General features: G+C 41.3%; 1 protein-coding gene across 5 annotated transcripts in view; it reads right to left on the bottom strand.

Moving 5' to 3' along the window:
* The window catches only part of LOC141225924 (uncharacterized), a 32,020-nt gene extending 10,446 nt beyond the window's left edge, over positions 1 to 21,574 (bottom strand). The window contains exon 1 of one of the 5 annotated variants that reach the window (XM_073667113.1): positions 21,392 to 21,574. The gene's annotated coding sequence lies outside the window, so the exon portion shown is untranslated. The other 4 variants (XM_073667115.1, XM_073667112.1, XM_073667114.1 and 1 more) reach the window with 4 other exon arrangements.
* Positions 21,575 to 22,337: the final 763 nt, after the last annotated feature.

Genomic DNA, 22,337 nt, shown 5'->3' with positions numbered 1-22,337 from the left:
GATGTCACACACCCCTCTCTTATAATGCTCCATGCAGGATGTCACACCCCCCTCTCTTATAATGCCCCATGCAAGATGTCACCTCTCCCCCCATATAATGCCCCATGCAGGATGTCACACACACCCCTTATAATGCCCCATGCAGGATGTCACACACCCCCACCTCACCCCCTCCCTTATACTGCCACAGGCCTCCATACAATAAAAAAAAAAATCAAATACTCACCTCACGTCTCACTTGCTGCCGCTGCTCCAGACTCCAGCATCGCCGGCCTCATCCCGCTCTGCTCTCTGACTGCTCAGGAGAGAGCGCGGTGTAAAGACGTCACCGCACCCTCTGACCTGAGATGTCACAGTTCAGCAGCCGCGGAGGAAGCAGGAGCTGCTGCGGAGGCACGGGGAGGGGTAAATATTGTGCTGGGGCCCTGAGCAAGCGGGGGGGAGACGGTGCTGACACCGCTCTCCGCTCACGGGTCACATAGCGCTCGGGGTGCCCAACGGTGAGGGCCCCCCCTGCTCAGGGCCCCGGCATTTGCCCGGATGCGCCGGGTGCTGACGCCGGCCCTGGTGTGCGGCGTGCGGCCCTGCTTCATACAGCAGAGCTTGGTTTGCCACAAGTCATCATAAACTGAGTTATCCATTTTAATATGTATAAACCTACAGCATTATTCTAAAGCTTTGTCAAAGACTGCTACAAAATTTACCCCCAATGTAATCATTATTCCAATTACTCTCCCTACTGGGAACTCAAGTTTTTAAAACAATGTACATTACATTCGTTATGTAGAAAATCATACCATCATCAGTCAGGCCGCAGATGCGCACATTTATCTCATTCACTGTACTATTTACTGCCTTTACTACTTCTCTTTGCTTTGTATTAGATTTGCGTTAAGATTCGGTTCTAGGCCCTTTCCTCTTTTTTCTCTACACAGCCACAATTGAAGAAAATATGAACAGAATTGTCATTTTTTTTGCTGTATTTTATATTAATTCTTTCTCTTTTTCAAACATTATAGTTTCCTAGATTTATTAGTACATTATATTTCTACATTATAGTTTTCTAGATTTATTAATACATTTTAGTTTCTTCAAATAGATAATTTTGGCTTTATTGACATGCTAAAGAATGGGTTTTAGTTTATTTCAGTTGAATCTACTTTTCTAATCTATGGGGATCTATACAATATAATATGCATTTTAGTGCTAATTCAATCGAAACTACTCACACTACGCCTTCTGTTTAGGTATTTTTAAAATATTTGGTTAATAAACAAATTGTGTTTTCTAGTGTTTTAATGTTTTCACCTTCCTGAACAGACCACATTTTCCAATTCTGACCGGGGGTCACTTTATGGGGTAATAATTGGAAATTTGGCAAAGAATTTAAAAATGTTGCAATTTTCCAACTTTTAACTTTTATGCCCTTAAATCAGATAGTTATATCACACATAGCTAATATATAACATTTATCACATGTCTACTTAAATAAGCATTATTTTTTAAACATATTTTTTGTTAGGAAGTTAAAAGGGATAAAAGCTTATCAGCAATTTGTGGAGGGTATTGTGGAAGAAATCACTGTGGGGGCATCATACTGTGTTTGGGGACACTTTTGTTGACATCATACTTTATCTGTATTATTCAAAGTTTTTTATCCTTAATATTACATATTTAAATTAGACTATTGGGTGTAATGCACACGCCCGGGCTGAGCGGCGTGTGCGTGTGATTCCACTGGACCGTGCCGGAGAGTGAATGCCTGGAGGGGCGTAACTAGGTATTCACCCGATCCGACCAGGGTTGCACGACGGCATACGACGCCAGTGTACCAAGGAGGAACCGAGCAGAGGGACCAGGTGCTACTCCAGGACAGACCCCGGACATGGCTGTTGACCCACACAGGGGAATACAGGAACAGACTGGTTAGGCTGGCACACAGACTGGTGGGTATAGGCAGGCACGACTGGTATGCAGGCAGGCGGGTATGCAGGCAGGGGGGTACAGGCAAGCACGGCTAGAGTGCAGACAGGGAGGTACTAGCAGGTAGGAACACAGGCGGGATAGGACCCAGTACACACTGGGACTCAGGAACAGAACCACAGATGTGGCGGACAAACACAGCAGAGTGAGGCCGCCCAGAGAGGTGAGCGAGAGCAGGGCAGGACGAGACCGCCTAGAGCGGTGAGTGAGAGTAGAGCAGGACGAGGCCGCCTGGAGTGGTGAGCAAGAGTAGAGTAGGACAAGGCCGCCTGGAGCGGTGAGCAAAGGCAGAGCAGGCTAGAACCGCCGGAGCGGTGAGCAAAGGCAGAGCAGGCTAGAACCGCCGGAGCGGTGAGCAAAGGCAGAGCAGGCTAGAACCGCCGGAGCGGTGAGCAAAGGCAGAGCAAGCTAGAACCGCCGGAGCGGTGAGCAAAGGCAGAGCAGGCTAGAACCGCCAGAGCGGTGAGCAAAGGCAGAGCAGGCTAGAACCGCCAGAGCGGTGAGCAAAGGCAGAGCAGGCTAGAACCGCCGGAGCGGTGAGCAAAGGCAGAGCAGGCTAGAACCGCCGGAGCGGTGAGCAAAGGCAGAGCAAGCTAGAACCGCCGGAGCGGTGAGCAAAGGCAGAGCAGGCTAGAACCGCCAGAGCGGTGAGCAAAGGCAGAGCAGGCTAGAACCGCCAGAGCGGTGAGCAAAGGCAGAGCAGGCTAGAACCGCCGGAGCGGTGAGCAAAGGCAGAGCAGGCTAGAACCGCCGGAGCGGTGAGCAAAGGCAGAGCAGGGGGGACAGGGCTCTGTTCACACGGAACAGACAGGAAGGGAAAGGCAGAACCAGATACCCACAGGGTACTTGCTGTGAAGTAGCGAGTGGACCACAAACTCACAAACGGGAGTACAGTGACAACGAGCAGGAGTTAGGTACGAGTTCAGACTCTGCAGAAAAAGGAAAGGTAGGGACATAGAGAAACACAGAAAACAGGCTAGAAGAGTATACAGACAAGAACAGACACAGCAGCAAGATACAGGAGCAGGTCTAGGTATGCAGCCCCTAGAAGGCGGGAGGAACAGGCAAGGAGCGTGTTCAGACAGGCCTGGAAATACAGCCTCCAGGATAGGCAGACAAGAGAACACAGAAGGGGACCTGGCACATTCAGAGTGAAAGACCACACTGAATGAAACACAATGCTCAGGCATGGGTTAATTGGACCAGCTGGGTTAAATACCAGGTGACAGACAGCAATAGGCTGAGGACGCACAAGGGGTGTGCCTGCAGCAGGTACAAAAAGCAGGAAGTGATCGGGCGCCGCCCTTAAGCAGCAGAAACAGACACAAACAGACAGCATGGAGGGAAGCCAGAGAGACATTCTGGATTGGAGATCAAGTGCGCGCTCTTGCACAGTGGGAGATGGACCACTATGCAAAGACGCCGCCAGGTATGTTACATTGGGCCATATTCTTTTCACTGCTCTTACATAACGTTCTATTATTACAATATTTTATTTTATTCTAAAATCTATTTATTAATTAAAATGTTTTTTATTTGTGGGACAACCCCTTTGTTTCCATATGAAAAGGATCATCGTTATATTTGATGACAAGGAAAAACTTCCTTAATTGTACATATTTTTTTTTATAAATATCAAGGCTGGCCCACGACATTGTCCAAGCTTTTAATTTTGGCCCTTTGTGTATTCGAGTTGTATTTGATTTTGACATCTCTGACTTAGAAGAAGTCACATTTAAAACAAATAGAGCAATTCTCATTACTTAGCCTTTTCAATTTCATAAGTGCAAAACAACTATTAAGCTACGCAGTTTTGTGGCATGCGACATATATGTGATTTTTTTGTGAGTCCAAAAACATATGTGACTCATTTGCAACTTACTGCTGTGAGACTATTTTAGATTTGCAATTTTGGCCGTAAAAACAGCCAAATTACAGCCTTGTTGCATACAAGTTGCAGATACACATATGACTTACTGTACATTGAATTCCAATAAGGCAAAGTTTTCTGGAACTTGTGACCAAAAAAATTACAGCCTTGGATTTTTTGCTATTTTTATTTGTTTGTCATATTGATATTGCTTAGGTCACAAGTGACACCATTGGCAGTCAATAAATGCAGTGTTGCAATATGACCTATCATGCTTCATATATAAAGGTTATGCTGGTGCGCTGACAATGACGTTAGTGAGGATGCAGTAATTACAATAAATACCTTTATTTAGGATCAAAAATCACAAACCGGTTTTCAGCTCCGGAGCGGAGCCTTCATCAGGGTATATTTGGTTAGTGTGCAAAGACACTGTTTAAATACACATTTAGGCGGGATTGACAGTTTTAAAAAAAAAATAACATATAATGGTATCTAATACTAAAATATAATTAACATATGTAACATGATGAAGTACTTAATAATAACAAAACATAGCAGAAACACCCAAATGATTAATAAAAAATATATTTTATTGCATCAAAGATATAAAACAGCTCCTAAGCTGAATGGTAAAATTGCATATAAAACGGGAAAACAGACAGGAAAATATCAGAGGGAAACATATCCAAAAGTGGGTATCTTTTCTTGGTATAGATTATACAATAATATAGCAGCAAAGTGGATCAACAATAGAATGGGTATAAAAACATGTAAGTAAGGTTGTTCATAAATAATATAGTGTCGTTAAGAAATCTACTAATCAGTATCTATGGGCTCTTGTAATAAATACTAGACCAATAAACTGACACATGGTACTTATATATCAAAACATACTAGAGGGTATACCACAATGCATAAAATATATAATAGAAGGAAATATAATACCAAATCTCTCTGCCCCAATGCTCCAATGTTCGTTTTGCCAGGTGGCTTTCTCAAGGAGTCTCCTTGAGAAAGCCACCTGGCGAAATGTACGTTGGAGCATTGGGGCAGATAGATTTGGTATTATATGTTTTATTTGTTTTTATACCCATTCTATTGTTGATCCACTTTGCTGCTATATTATTGTATAATCTATACCAAGAAAAGATACCCACTTTTGGATACGTTTCCATATGATTTTTTGCTGTCTGTTTTCCCCTGTTTTATATGCAATTTTACTATTCAGCTTAGTAGCCATTTTATATCTTTGATGCAATAAAATATATTTTTTATTAATCATTTGGGTGTTACTGCTATGTTTTGTTGTTATTCATTGTTGTTGAGCATAACACCCATATTTATTGATTTATTCTTTGGTGACTTGGATCATTTCTAGTGTTGTATAATGATGAAGTACTTAATAAAAATAGAACATTATGTATTTTCAAAAAATGAAAATAATAAAAATTAAAAATAAAGATTTAAAATTTTAAATCCTGAAATATAAATCGTATTAGTATTTAAGGTATAGGTATTAAAAAAATTACATATTCTAAAAGGTTCATTTTTATCATATTACATTTTAATATTTAACATATAGTTATGTTGCAGTTCACTGTTCAGCCAGTAGATGTTCTCGCAATACTCAATAAAACTGTTGTAACAAACGGTTCTGTCCTCTGGGCTTGAATGAAATGACAGAAGCAATCCTGTGTTGATAGAAGTTCAACAGCAATGGACTTCAAAAGGCTTCCCAGGATGGATACATCTGCTACATTTGTTTCTTCTTTATCCCTTACAACAGTGTACTGCGAGGACATCTACTGGCTGAACAGAGAACTGCAACTCAACTATATATGCTTCAGAAAAAGACTATTACTAATATTAAAAATGAACCTTTTATGATATGTACTTTTTTTTTACATTTATACCTTAAATACCAATACTATTCATTTTCAAGATTTTTAATTTTTAATTTTTCTAATTTTCCTTTTTGAAAAGACATAATTCTCTATTTTTACTAAGTATTTCATCATGTTACATATGTTAATTATATTTTAATATTAGATACCTTTATATGTTAAAAACTTTTTTTTTTAAATCTATCATTCCCGCCTAAATGTGAATTTAAACAATGGTAAATGTGTAAACAATGGTAAATGTGTTTTTAGTCAATGGAAATGCACTAAGAACGCATATGCGTTTTTATCTTAGGATTTTTCTCATGTAATGTAATTCTATGAGAAAAATCCTTATGTAAAACTCAGCGTACGTACTAGAGAAATTAATATGTTGTGGATTTCAAACACGCACCGCAGGTCAGTGCGATTTCTATAAATACCCATGGACTGGAGTGAGGTTTCTAGAGTACTGAATGAATTAGACAAGCTGTGGTGTCCAGTCCTGCTCCAGCTCCTTCACAGTTTGGCAAAGCTAGGAGAAACTGGCATGAAAACACCAAAAGTCGCCAAATTTAGCCGCAACACTGAGAATTCTAGCTTAAAGGCTATGATGAATCTAGCACATAAACTCGTAATATATGACTTGAATGTAGCACCAAATTTCAGCACTTGAGGTCCTCAAAGAGTCACAAAACACCAATTCAGTAAAGTTTTGCAACTCCATTCCTCAAGAACCAGAAAACACCAATTGGAAAGCTAAAAAATACATATTTATGAAATCAATTGATATTGCTGTTAGCAAAAATATACTAATATAGTATAGATAACAGCAGAAATTAAATATTTATTACCATCTCGCAATAATGTGTGATAGATGCGGGTCGCTCTATCCGGACTCCATTGCGTTCTGCTGTCATTCTCACTTTTTTTCAGGAGAGCTCTGAAAATGACCTGCCATTTTTTAGATAGGATATCCCTGGTATGGATTGCACGTGGTGAGCACCTTGAACCCACAGGTGCTTCACAGAATTTTACAACGTTGATCTGTGGAAATGAAAAAAAAACATTTTTTCCAGAAAAATGTTGTTTTAGCCCCATTTTTTTTTCATTTTCACAAGGATAGCAGGAGAAAATGGACCCCAAAATTTGTTGTGCAATTTCTCCTGTGTACGCAGATACCCCATATGTGGTCGAAAAATACTTTTGAGGCATAGTGCAAAGCTCAGAAGGGAGGAAGCGCCATATTGGAGTTCAGATTTTGCTGGACTGGTTTGAGGGTGCCATGTCACATAGGTAGAGCCCATGAGGTGCCAGACCAGCCAAACCCCTCATAAGTGACCCCATTTTACAAACTACATCTCTCAATGAATTCATCTAGGGATACAGTGATCATAGTGACACCACAGGTAAGTCACAGCATTTTATACCATTGGGCAGTGAAGAAAAAATGAAAAAAAGAAGAAAAAAATAATTTAAATTTTACCACCAAAATTTTGTGTTAGCCCCAGATTTTACATTTTCACACTAGGAAATGGGTAAAATTGGCACCAAAAATTGTCCCAAAATTTCTTCTGAATGTACTGCATAGCCATACGGCGAGACTCAAGAGGGACGGAGCACTTTTTTTCCTCCTGGAGAGCAGATTTTCCTAGAATAGTTTGCGAACTCCATATACAGAGCCCCTACATGCTATAAGAGCAGAATACCTCATCAAGTGACCCCATTTTGGAAATTATACCCCTATGTGAATTTATCTACTGGTGTAGTGATGATTATGACTCAATGTTTTCCAGAAACAAGCAGCAGTGGATGTTGCTGAATGAAAATTGCAAACTCCCGTTGTAGTAACCAGTACATTGTAGTGACCAGTATGTGATATTGACCAGTACATTATGCCTAGCTTTTGCTTCTGGAGAGACATACCTGTAAATTAGGTGGGCTCTCATCGCTACAGAAATGCCAAACATATTGGCACTAACTGCGGTTTAGGCACACTGGGGCTCAGAAGGGAAGGGTGCATTTGGATTTTGGAGCGCAGAATTCGCTGGGCGAATTGTAGGGCGAGGAGCCATTTCGCTTTTCCAGAGCCTTTGAGCTACCAGTAATGTGGAAGCCTCTATATTTCCATTAACAGATGACGGACCTGAGTGGGGACTTGCTTTTTTGTGGATTGATTTGAAGATTTTGTTTGGAACATTTTACATAACATTTAGGATCACATTTATCCTGGCTCTACTCTGAGCACTTATATCGGGGTTTCCATCCAAATCTCCAAGTGACGTGATGCCGATGAAACCCCCGAGGGATCCATTCACTATAATGAGGCAGCAGAGTTACTCTGGACTCCGTCTGGCCTCTGTTCAGTGTTGTCCTTCTTTTCAGAAGTGCACAAAACTGTGGCCAACCGCACTTTTATGCATGCCTAAAAAGACGGACACCGCTGTATCACAGGGCAGACGGCGTCCACAGTGCTTCCATCTGCCTCATTATAGGGAATCTTCCGCCGGGGGTTCCGTCTGAATCACGTATTTCAGAGATTTACATGGAAACCCTGGTGCAAGCACTCAGCGTAGAGCGCAGGATAAATGTGAGCTGAGCCTTACTGCGATCTTTGGGAGGCAGAATGAACAAATCAACAGTAGGTGAAGAATTGGTTTTATTTATTTTTTACGCCTTTCCTCCTGCGGTATAAGTAATTAGGTGACTTTATTCTTCGGGTCTGTGCAATTACAGTGATACCAGATTTATATCGAGTTTTTATTTTTGGCTACTGTCACACACTAAAAGATGCTTTTTATTGTAAAAACTAGTTTTTGCTTCCCCACATTTTGATAGCTATAATTTTTCCATATTTCGGCTGACAGAGTCATGTGACAGCTTGTTTTTTGTGGGACGAGTTGACATTATCATTGGTACAATTTTCAGGCACATGACATCTTTTGATCGCTTTCTATTCCGATTTTTGTTAGGCAGAATGAACAAAAACCAGCAATACAGCTACTGTTTTTTAGGGATTTTTTTATGTCATTCTGCGTGTGGTAAAATTGATAAGGCAGCTTTATTCTTTGGGTCAGTACGATTACAGCGATACCACATTTATATAGTTTTTATGTTTGGGCGCTTTTAAAAACTAAAAACTATTATAGAAAAAAGAATTATTTTTGCATCGCTTTATTCTGAGAGCTATAATTTTTTTATATTTTTTCACTGATGGAGCTGTACAGCAGCTTGTTTTTTGCAAGACAAGATGACGTTTTCAGCGGTACCATTTTTTGTCTTTTTGATCGCGTTTTATTGCACTTTTTGTTCAGCGGTATGATTATAAACATTTTTTGCCTTGTTTTTCATTTATTTTTTTACAGTGTTCACTGAAGGGGTTAACTAGTGGGACAGTTTTATAGGTTGGGTCGTTACGGACGTGGCGATATCGAATATATGTACTTTTTTTTTTTTTTCCACAGATAAATTTATTTATTGGATTAATATTTTTTCTTTTTTTATTCTTTATTTTGTGATTTTTTTCTTTCTATTTTTATGAACTTTTTTTTCAGCATCTGACAGACAGGCAGGAGGCTTGTCAAGCTCCTGCTCTGAGCAGGCGCTGACAGAGCCAACTGAAGGACCCCGCCACCATCTTGGGACCCGGGGTCACCATGGAAACCAGCAGCAAAACGCGATCGCATTGCCTTGTGCTGATGGACGCATAGAGGCAGCTCACTCCCTCTGTGATGCCCCATGATGTAGCTGTTACTATTGACAGCAGCATCAGAGGGGTTAAATGCCCACGATCAGTGCAAGCACCGATCGTGGGGGGTGCTGCGGGGTGTCAGCTCTCACATAAAGCTGACACCCGCATGTGATCGCGGTGGAGCTCAGTGTGAGGTTGCATGATTACTGCGCCGTATATATACTGCTCTTTGTGGGAATGCAGCGCATGTCGGGAAGAGGTTAAAGAAATAATGGGGTTGTATTTGAAAGCAACATATAAACATGGAAGAATCTACAATGGACAATTCACCAAATAAACAGCAAACTTCATGGTATGAAACATGTCTGTATTATTAATGTAATATTCTGGATTTATAACTCTCATATTGTGACTATAAACATGTTACTATAGGGCAAGGCCTACGTAAAACGTGTAACCTAGAGAGCTATTTTAGCCTTTGAACATATCCCTCCCACATTATGACAATCTAACAACCAGCAGCCAACACTATTGCATCAGAGGCAGGACCCACAGATGTACTAACCAAGCAACGTTCTTAAGAGGAAACAGGAAAATATTGAGCAACTGATTCTGAGAAAAAGACCGCCCTGTCTGTAGAGAAGAGGACATTATAACATTGTGTAATCTACTAATGGATTCACTTGTCAGTTATTATCAGAAAACTCCCCATAAAAATGTTAGCCATTAGCAATCACTATTCTACAGCCAAATTGGTTCAGAGACGATAACAGTTGAACTTAAAGAAAGGGGTTTTCCCATGAACAAAGTTAATTTTAAAGTTGATTTTAATCGGTAGATCTTAGAATAATAATAATTCCCACAATTGAATGTTTGAAAAATGTTCCTGTGCTGAGATAATCCTATAAATGTGCCCCTGCTGTGTACTGTGTAATAGCTGTGTCTGACTGTGCAGGAACAAGGTCTGATCATACCACATCTCCTGGGCAGGGGAGGAAGCAAGAGAGTATACAGACATTACAGCAGGGGATCACAGATGATTCTTTTGGTAAGGTAAAGCATTTCCTTATCTGTTTTTAAAAATGTTTTACCTCAAATAAATAATTATTTGCAATCCAGTGCTGTAATATTCCTGCACGTCAGACACAGCCATTACACAGTACACAGCAGGGGCACATTTATAAGATTATCTCAGCACAGGAACATTTTGTTTAAACACATCCAGTGGTGGAAATTATTATTATTAAAATTAACTTTGTTCGTGGGAAAACCCCTTTACCTAATTTTGTTGGGCTGAAAACAAATATGATGCCTAAATTTGCTGATTGGCTCTAATTTTAAAGATCCAGAAAAGGTTCGCCGTTGGACCCTCCCCCCCGTTTCCTCAGTGCCGCGGCGCATAGTATCTTACATCTGCCCCTTTGGTAGCGCCTAGATCGGAGTTGATTTTTTGAGGGAATGACGTCACCAGAAGGGGCGGGGCCTCCTCAGCCAAGGTCAGATCTGATGCCAGAGCGCAGTGTTGTGCTGCGGTGCCGGTGATGAGGCTTACACACCACCCTGAGTGGGCTGAGCCAGGTGCGACATACTGTGTGCAGAGGGAAATCATGGTTTTTATTTTTTTACATATAGAACTAAGTGTAAGTGTCTAAGATTGTATTTTGGGGGCATAAAAAGTGCATAATGTGACTACTTGGGGTTGCATGTTGTTCTGAAGCTGCATGCATGGGGCTGCTTGTTGTGGCTTGCACAGGGAAGAGGGGCATGTTTGGGGGCTTTCACAGTGAAGGGGGGCATGTTTGGGGGCTTTCAAAGAGAAGGAGGGCATGTTGCTTGTTGCGGGGTTTTCAAGATCAACTCCGATCTAGACAGCTCTGCAGTGAACCGTCTAGAGTGGAGTAGCTAAAATGAGGACCACAAAAAATCAGCTCTGATCTAGACGCAACCATAGTAACTTACCTCTCCCCGCATCTCCTGACTCTGATGCATCAGAGCAGAGGGAGCGCTGACGTCACTACACTGCGCTCACTGCTCTGACAGTGGAGAGTGTGGGAAGACACTGAGGAGTCCTGACTTGCCGCCAGCAAGGAGAGGTGAGCATCTGATTTTTTTTTACATATATATATCGGGCCCATACTGTATGTGGCTAAATATGGGGCCCATACTGTATGGGGCTATATATGGGGCCCATTCTGTATGCAGCTATATATGGGACCCATGTAGTCTATGTGGTGCCCATAATACTGTATGGAGGACTATACTGTCCGGTTTGCATTGTGAGGATTTGCCGGTTTCTGAGCTATTGTAGAAATTACCATATATATATCACTCATGTAATTTAAGAAGTAGCTGAAATCTTTGGCATTGTACTATATATATATTTCTCTGCCGTATCTGTGCATCATGAATTGTGGTATGTGTTAAAGGGGCCCACTGAAACTCTTTCGCCCAGGGCCCGTGAAAACCTGGAGCTGGCCCTGGGAGAAAGAAATGGTAAATGGGTGTGGCCAGGGGCATGGCCAAAATTTGCCGCAGCGCATGTAGCGTGCCGCATGATGTGTCTCTCTTTCTCTTCTTCCAAAGTTGGGAGGTATGGCTGTATAGATCAGCTGACATGTGCCTGGAAAGGTGCGGGCTCAGCGCCGGAGCACGCACCAAACAGGGGGTTATGACGTGTGTTGTTCAATTACAGCACAAGTCATAAATGTAGCAGTAAATGGGAAAACTCTTTGATATCATAGAAAAAAGAGAACTAAAAGTTTTCATTGTCAGACTTGGATCAGGAGGCCAAAATCATTAAGAAATGGCTCATTTCATAACTGAACCTAACAACTTTGGAAAATATGTAGAACTTTTAAGCCGATTCAATCAACAAAGTCTATAGTAGAATCTTTAATTCATAAGTCCCTTATTTTGTACAGTGAGCTTTGCTATGTAACCATTACTGATTCTGGCATTTTTACCATTGTCCTGACCTTCGCCTTGTATACAACCTGCATTTTATTACTCCTTATCTGACTCTTAAGTAACATATTTACTTCTCTTTGTTTTGTAACCAGTTGCATACCATACCATACTTAGTGGCAGTGATCAACCTAAATAGCAACACTAGACACTATAATGGTTTATATTCCACCATGAAAAATTAATTATAAACAAATAAACAAGAACATCACCCTAGGTCACCACCAGCCAAAATGTGGTTATTACTAATAAGCCCATTTTGGCTGGCTGTGACCTAGGGTGAGGTTTTTATTTATTTGTTTATAATACATTTTTCAAGTTTTATCCTTATCCTGACGCTGGAACATACTTTTTCCCTATATTGGACCCCTGCTGCACTGCTGGTTCAGAGCGCGGATCTGCTACGAGGGTTAGCTGACTACTTGCTTTTGTCTTTCTACTATATTCCACCATAGGTCAAAACTAGTGACTGTAACGCTGTTTCTGAAAATCAAATATTAGTTTAATGGGATGGTCCGAAACTAATACTGATTTAAACCTAAATGTCTATCTACTTTATGTAATAATCTAATTGCTTTTCTAATATACTTTAATTAAAAATTCTCTACCAACTTCATATTTGATAACATTTCGTTTGAGAATCCCCAGTGCCAAGATCCTATTGAGCATACATCAGGGTTGGTGGCGACAGAGGCTGTAGTAGTAAGAAAAGCACTTAGAATATTACATTAAATAGATATTTAGGATTGAATTCCTGTTAGTTTCATTCCACCCTTTAAGACAAAATATCAGTCAAATGTTCTGCCACATCCTAATGATTTTTTATAAAGAGAAAAATAGAGTCATCACGGCTAGAAAATAATACATATTTTATTAGAGATAAATCAATATAAAAAGAAGAACCCAATACATCAAGATAAAGTGCAAGATGAACAATGATGAGGATGACCAAACCAACCACAGCCCACAGTATAAGGTGCTACATACTCATTAAGATTACGCAAAGTTGCAGAAAGGTGGCACCTACAAAAAACATAAAGATAGGATGATACATTCAAAACCCCAGTCACTAGATATAGAGTAATCAGTTACTTGCTGTTGAAGCCAAAATCACAGAAAAATATAATACACCTGTGACTCCAAAAATTTGTTAGGGGTAATAGTCGTACCAAGGTTGGCAGGCTGATGGCAGGCTGGCCAGGCAAAAAAATCACAGTGGCGTGCCCAATAGCACAGTGACAAGACGGACCAGACCCACAATGTAAAGTGCTACGTGCTTTAATTAAGTTGTGCAAAATTGCTATGAATAGTAGTGTGTCACCCCAGGCCTGGATGGCACAAATATCCAAGGCTGTGTCTGAGAGCAGGAAGAAGGTTCCCTGGTCAGAGACAATTAGCATACAGCACCTCCTGTCCCAGGCCAGTAGGGGGAGCAGGCTGCCCCTATAAAAGCTGGAACTGGGGGCAGGGTTAGAGAGAACTGGACGACCTAGCTCAGGACTGAGACTAGTCCCAGAGAAGCAGGGACAGTTCAGCTGCAGCTGAGGAGTCTGTGAGGCAGAGGAGGATCTGCAAGCCAGGGACAGAGGCGACGAGAGCCGGTCCTGGCTGAGAGAGTCACCACCGGACATTGGGGTCCGAGGCTGTCAGGGTTGCACGCCCAGCAGTAGAGAACCAACCAGCGAGGGATTTTAGGTCCCTTGGCCTAAGAAGCCTGGAGGCTCCGCCACACAGAGGAACCAGTACAGCACGGAGTAGCTAAGGTACCCAAGGCCCGAGTCGCAAGCCATACAGGCGAAGTACACGGCCAGCTCAGGGACGTGGGCTATCACACCACGATAAGGGGGATAGTCAGCAAGGGCAGAGAGAGAACGGTAGGCCTTCACACTCACCCTGACCAGTGGGGCTCGCCCGAATGCTCTTAGATACCCAGGTCCATTCCTACCCGATACTCCTGTTGGGTCAGTAATAACATCTGCAGTAAAAGACCCTGGACTGCATTATTGGACTCTGTGATTTCTGCTGCGTCTGCACCATCACACCCAGTATCCTATTACACTGCCCTGAGGCTACACTCTTCCCGTGGGGAGTTATCACATCCCAGTGCTGCACACCAACACCAGCCTCAGCGGTCTGCCCTGCAGCAGCGGTTATCTCTGACCGCAATCCACGGGTGGCGTAGTCGGTGATCCATAACTCTAAAAATAGACTGCCACAGCATTTGGGCTGACCACCCTGAGCCATGGGATCGGGTTGCCACTACTACCCCCATCATCACACTGAAGCCCGATTCCGGGTACCCCACGGCCCAGGGGGTGAGTCAGTAGCACTTAGAAAACCTTTCTTATGGTAAGGCAATACCCTCATACCCATGGTCACTAGGTGGCAAATAGTCAAATAGTTAGTCCTGAAATCAACTGCTGAATATCACAGTGACATTCCCCGATGCGCGTTTCGCGGCGTCTAAGGCCGCTTTCTCAAAGGTCTGCCTTGAGAAAGCAGCCTTAGACGCCGTGAAACGCGCGTCGGGGAATGTCACTGTGACCTCTGCCTGACCAGCCTGCTCCCTGCTTATAAACACTGGTAAGAATACCACCCCAAAAAAAAAAGCCTTGAGAGTCACAGGTGTATCTTCTTTGATATGTTGATTTCAGCAGTAACTATTTGACTATTTGCCACCTAGTGACCATGGGTATGAGGGTATTGCCTTACCATAAGAAAGGTTTTCTAAGTACTACTATTCATTGCAATTTTGCACAACTTAATTAAAGCACGTAGCACTTTACATTGTGGGTCTGGTCCGTCTTGTCACTGTGCTATTGGGCACGCCACTGTGATTTTTTTGCCTGGCCAGCCTGCCATCAGCCTGCCAACCTTGGTACGACTATTACCCCTAACAAATTTTTGGAGTCACAGGTGTATTATATTTTTCTGTGATTTTGGCTTCAACAGCAAGTAACTGATTACTCTATATCTAGTGACTGGGGTTTTGAATGTATCATCCTATCTTTATGTTTTTTGTAGGTGCCACCTTTCTGCAACTTTGCGTAATCTTAATGAGTATGTAGCACCTTATACGGTGGGCTGTGGTTGGTTTGGTCATCCTCATCATTGTTCACCTTGCACTTTATCTTGATGTATTGGGTTCTTCTTTTTAAATGAATTTATCTCTAATAAAATATGTATTATTTTCTAGCCGTGATGACTCTATTTTTCTCTTTATAAAAAATTATTTCCAGTGAGTCGGTATAGAAGGGTGTTTGGGGGAAGCGTGTCTCCCCACCTACACCGTAATCTTGATGTTTGGGCTGTGTTTCTAATCACATCCTAATGATATAGCATAACTTTATATGATGAAATACCTCTTTACTCAGAGAAATAACTTTCCTATTCTTCTTATAGTCATCATATTCATAAAAATACTGTTTACACAAAGCTTATACACACAGCTATAGTTCTCTATGCCAGTTTCAGCCATAATGTCAGTAAAACTATGTCAAATTTTCTTCTTTTTGTTATCTATGCCAGAAAAATATCTACCCACCAACATCAGCATAATAGCAAGCTAAGATTGTCCCAAGTACTGTAACCTTCTTAGATGATATTAAGAACTTAATTTCCTTTTAAACACTCAAAAATATTATTTAAGAAGGATAAATACACATATACAATTTACACCAATCAGTTATCACTTATTATGATATTATATATTATTATTATTATATATTATTGTGTTCTGAAGAGCATTCATATGTGAAACTAGGGTTTCCCTTTTAGTTTTCGCCTTTTGTTTCAGTAAATCTCATTCTCACTCAACTCAATGATTTCCATCACATTATTATTAAATACTATGCCTCAAATGTAAGACCTGTTTCTGAATATATTTGACATGCTGGTTCCAAAAATGGCACCAATTTTTGAGATACAGAACATATGTGTTATGAGTGCCAAAGCACGTTCACACAGGTAATGAACAAACCAGGGAGACGAACCAGGTTTGTACGGGTAACAAACAAATCTGAATCTGACTGGTCCCTGTTCAGATTAGGAAAAGACCTTCTTTGACCCTGGTCCGTCCCTGCCTGACCACGGAGGCTGGCACCCTAAAATAACGCAATGGCGCCCCCACTCGATGGTGGCTTACCCTGAATGTCCTTAGCGGAAAGAGATGCCAACCACAGAACACAGAATCAAGGGTCTGAATCCAGAAGCATGACAATATTGCATATACAACTATGACTCTTCACTCTGCTCGCCCATAAAAAAAATCAGGATATTTTAATGTAGTGTTTATTTTTATCCCAGTATGAACTACAGGAAAAGAAGTAGACAAATAGTTGTGAAACAAAGGTCATTGTACAACAAAAGATGGGTCATTTAGAGACATAAATTTCCCATTCAAATAAGAAAGCTTGTTATGACATTCCAATTTTGCAGTTGAGATCTTTTAAAGAGCACAATTTTTTTTTATAAATTCAATCATATCTAAGAAAATAGGGCTTTGAGGTTCTTCCAAATAATTTTCTGAATCAGATCCCCAAATAACCTTGGAAGAGGTCTAAAAACCAAGACACCCCCAAATTTTCAGTATTCAGTGGTCACTGAACCAAAGTGTTGCAAACCTCCTGCTAAACTGTGGCGTCCCCTGTGCCTCTTCTCATTAATAGGCCCCAATACATCATTACTTTGCAGCGCAACATACGCATGACATTTCGGACCTTTTCCAGTCAGAAGAAGTGCTGGGGACGCTGCAGGTAGCGGGCGGTAATGCAGTGCTCTGGTGGCCACAGACGACCAATGTAGCCACTGTACCAGGGTCCTTTGAATCTTTAAATCTCTAAAGAGGAGTCAATCAGTGACGTATGCCACTGTTTGCTTCTACAGTGTCATGCATCACAGCCTTCTGTCAGAGGTGCACACCTAACTTAAACCTGTGATAAAAGGATGAGATGAAGTCAGAAAAATAAGCTCTAGCACATTAAAGTAAAGCAATATTCTCACGGCCTGTCCATTTCTTACTTGGATCCCCTTGCTGTTACTAAACCAGATTTAGACCATGATAGAATTCTATGATTGATTAAATCAGTTCAGTAGAATTGGCCGCGGTTGAGAAATTATAGATGCCATAATGTGCCCATACTGTGGGCTCCTGACTTTGGTCCAAAAAAAGGAGGTGGCTGTGAAAGTAATTTATGCTACTTAAATATATAGTTGCACACATCATATGGACAAGTGTATTGGGACACATCTATTAACCCCTTCATCACCTTGGGTTTTTCAGTTTTCGTTTTTTCGTTTTTTTCCATCAATACTGCCATGTGAGGGCTTTTTTTTAGCAGGACGAGTTGTACTTTTGATCAACACCATTGGTTTTACAATATTGTGTACTTGAAAATGGGAAAAAAATTCCAAGTGCAGTGAAATTGCAAAAAAGTGCAATTCCACAATTTTTCATTTTACCATGTTCACTAAATACTAAAACTGACCTTCCATTATAATTCTCCAGGCCATTACGAGTTCGGAGCTACAAAACATGTATAGGTTCTTTTTTATTTAAGTGGTAAAAAAAATCCAAAGTTTGTAAAAAAAAAAAAAAAAAAAAGTCGCCATTTTCCAAGACACCCGTAGTGTCTCCATTTTTCGGGATTCGGGGCTGGGTGAGGGCTTATTTGTTGAGCTCTGAGCTGACGTTTTTATTGATGCCATTTTGGAGTAGACCATTTTGATCGCCTATTGTTGCATTTTATTGCAATGTTGCGGCCACCGTAATTCTGGCCTTTTCATTTTTTTGTCGTTTAGCTGTTTATTGATCGAATTCATTTTTTTATACCAATAGATCGGGTGATTCTGAACACGGTGATACCAAATATGTGTATTTTTTTTTTTTTTTTAATTGTTTTATTTTGAATGGGGCAAAAGGGTGGTGATTTGAACTTTTTACTTTTCACTTGCTTCAATAGTCTCTAATGGGGATCATCTGATCGCCTGTGTTACACATAGCAGGGCTTCATCCTTGCTATGTGTAACAAAGGTGCTCATCTGCTATAAGCACCGACCGCTGGGTGGCGCTCATAATCTCCCAGCAATGACAATGTCATGCCAGCCCATCGGCGGCCCGTGATCATGTGTCGGGTGCACCGATGTGCGGGTCTTGTGACGCGCTTCTGGAGCGGCCATGTTAAATGCCGCTGTCAGAGTTTGACAGCAACATTTAACATGTTAACAGCAACGGGTGGATCGCGATTCCATTCGCGGCTGTTAGGGGGCACATGACATCTGATCAAATCAGCTGTCATGTGCCCAGAAATATGCGGGCTCAACGCCGGAGCCCGCATCGAAGGGAGGGAGACGACCTTGGACGTACCTAAACATCCAAGGTCGTAAAAAGGTTAATCATTGAATTCAGGTTTTTAATTCAGTCTCATTACCACAAGTGCATAAAATCCAGCCCCTAGTCATGCAATCTCCTGTTATAGACATTTGTGAAAAAATGGATTGTTCTAAAATTCTCAATGAATTCGAACATGGCACTACAATAAAATGCCACCATTGCAATAAGTCAGTTCATGAAACTTCTTCCCCCACTACATATTCCATGATCAGATATGAGTGGTATAATTGAAAAGTGGAAACATTTAGGAACCACAGCAACTCAGCCACGAAGTGGCCGACCACTTCAACATTACAGAGTAGGGTTGTTGAGTGCTGAAGAACATAATGTATAAAAGTAGGCAATGTTCTGCTGAGTTACCACCTATGCCATTAACACCAGCCCAAAAACTGCATGCCAGGAGCTATATGGCCTTTGTTTCCATGGCTGAGCTGCTCCATGCAAGCCTTACATAACAAAGCACAATTACAAGTGTTGGATGAAGTGGTTTAAAACATGCCAGCACTGAACTCTGGAGCACTGGAAATGTGTTTGGTGGAGTCTGATGGACGAGTCTGGGTTTGGCGAATGCCAAGAGAGCATTACTTGCCTGGGTGCATTGTGACAATTGTAAAGTTTGCTGGAGGATGGACATTGTTGGGTTGTTGTTCAGGGTCTGGCTTAGTTCCGTTGAAAGGTAATCTTAGTGCTTCAACTTATTAATAGATTTTTGACAATTGTATGCTTCTAACGTGGGAATAGTTAGGCCTTTCCTGGTACAGTGTACAGAGCAGGGTGCATAAATTCATGTTTGATGAGTTTGGTATAGCAAAACTTGACTGGTGCATACAGAATCCATAATCCCAGTGAATGCCCTTGGAATTAACTAGAATGGAAACTGCATGACAGATTTTCTCGTCCAACATCAGCGTCTGACCTCACAAATACTTTTTTGAACGAATGAGTGAAAATTCCCACAGGCACATTCCAAAATCTTGTAGAAAGTCTGCCAAGAAGAGTGCAAGCTTTAGCTACAAAGTGGGGTTTAACTCCATATTAGGAATTAGAATGGAATGCCATAAAAGCTCCTTTAGGTGTAATGATAATCTGGGAGTGTTCCAATAATTTTGTCTATTTGATGTATACATTAACCACATATTGTACAAAATGGTCTAGGATATTTTACAGCAATTTTTTATTTTTCTATATGAAACCCAAAGAATGTACAGTCAATAATTAAATAACTTGAGATTTTATGGATTATATAACATAGGTTTGACAGGGTTAGAAATACTAAAGATAAAGTATGACTAGTAATTCTCAATGTTTACAGCCATATAATTATCACACATTATCAGTCAGACATGGGCTGGGTGTATCACACGCACTGAAATCTGTGAAATGGAAGGCAGGACTTTAAAGCACTCCGAATGTGAATATTATAATCTAATGTTTAGTTACTAGCGAATATTAATTCAACCAAAAAGAGCGAGCGTGTAAGGACCTATATAGCATGGCACCTTGTGTTACGTAGCTGTACGCCATGTGCTAAAATATAGCTAGAAATGGCAAACGGCCTCAGGTGAGATCATATATAGTTATATCTTACATACAGTTTGTATTTCGGGATGAAAACAAAGTACAGATAGGACTTTTTAAGAGTCAGTATATATATAAATCGACAGTCGTACAATTGCTCGGTGAACGAACTTTATGAAAATAGAGGAAAGAAGGGTTAAATACACTGGCGTGCACTGGATAGGTGGGTTAGACTTCCCTTACCTGGGGGATCTTGTTACTCCAGGTTCACAGTAACATGTATTCTCCTGTAAGCAGGAGCGCAGTCTGGAGGTGAGACAAGGCCGATACTTACTTTGTAACGCAGTAAAAATACTTCTCACTTCCGGGTGTGATACACGGACACATTAAGGCTCGTCTTTGTCCGTGGACTTGAAGTTTAAAGCTGTCTTCCCTACTGTGTGTCTTTCAGTTTAAAAGTTTGAAGACGACTAGTAAAGAAAGCCGATGACATATTATACCTGGAGGCAGCTGTTCTGGGTCATAACAGGTTTTGTGTTTGTCGAAAGCCTTTGTAATAATCTCCCTGGAGGGGCTGAATGAGCTGTGGTAATATCTCTATGGAAACCACTGAAAGTTTAACCAGTGTTCCAAGATTACAGAGGGTGCATTTACAATAGGCCTTGGACGCACCTGTCTGACAAAGTGACCCGGCCCGATAAAGAAAATGCTTTTCTCATGACAATAATATAAAGGTAGGGTGCGAGTTACATGTGCTCGAGGGAAATTCAGCTTTTGTTAAAGGTTACTGTGTATATAAAAAAGCAGGATCAAAGTACTTCTTTAGGGTAGAGACTTTTCCGTCTTCTCTGGGCTACAGAGCTCTGGTGTAACTGCTTCCCCTGCAAGCCATTTAACGACACCCATGATGTCATACACAAATTCCAGTAAAACAAGCAGCGTGTACATGTTATGTTGTATTTCAATGTGGAAAGTCACCTACCCTGCCAGCAGTGACTCTTTTAATTCCCAAAAGAAAGCTAGAAGGTTATACTCTTTGTTCAGTCATTTATTGTTCAATCCCCATCACACAGGTGACCAGTAATTATTACCTTCTGGTTGGTCCTGCAGAGCTCCGTGTTCTCAGCCTGATATATTCCCTCCTAATCAAATTGGCCGATCATTTGTAGCTTTATGTTTGTGCATATTAGAACAGCATGGAAAGTTCCTTGTTATCTGATGAGCTGCAGCCATCCGCATCCACTTCCTTCTGTGTGACTCGCCTTGTGACTGCATTTAATGATTACGTTAGATCATCATATTTATCTATGTGTCAGAGGTGTAGCTAGGGGTTCAGCCCATGGCCACAAAACACATCTGAGTGGGCCCCTAACCAAGATAGCCATGTTTAAAACTACAGTGGTGCACCGCAATTATAGGGTGTATAGTGAGCACCTCAGCAGAAGACAATGTTTTTACTGAATAAAAACAGCTATACACAGACCAAGACCAATATTACTGCCATACAAGTCACCATTTAGTGGAGAATACCTGTTCAGTAGACCATCTAAGTTATTATATGATCATGTATATATAATAACTCACAAGTGGAATTCTTTTTGACAGGGTATTTCACTTTTCCCATCTATTCTATAGGACCCAAACAACCATGAATACTTATTACAGCCATGAAACTTTTGACTTCTCACATTTTCAGCACCTCCCATCTATTCATAATCTAAACAAATGTCTTATCCTGCTGATAATCTAATGGTGAACCTCTCACCAGGGGCATAAAAACCGTGGTCGCAGGGCCTGGTGGGTGAGGGGCCCGCCGACATCAGCCCCTACTTCAGCTGGGTGTGCGTGTTCAGCTGAAGTGTATTGCAGCACACAGAGCTATAGGTTCCGTGCGCCGCAATTCACTCTGCTGGCCAATCAGAGTCCAGCAGCTGACGTCAGCGTGCATGTGACTTGGGTGCATGGCAGTGACGTCATACGCTCCCGTCGTTTGCATGCTGAGGTCAGCTGCCGGCTTCAGAAAAAAGACGCCACACG

The sequence above is a fragment of the Phyllobates terribilis genome, unplaced genomic scaffold (assembly GCF_046119375.1).
Source record: "Phyllobates terribilis strain yellow unplaced genomic scaffold, ASM4611937v1 Scaffold_2__4_contigs__length_985480577, whole genome shotgun sequence".
NCBI lineage: Eukaryota > Metazoa > Chordata > Amphibia > Anura > Dendrobatidae > Phyllobates > Phyllobates terribilis.
This window is presented reverse-complemented; position numbering and strand designations above follow the sequence as displayed.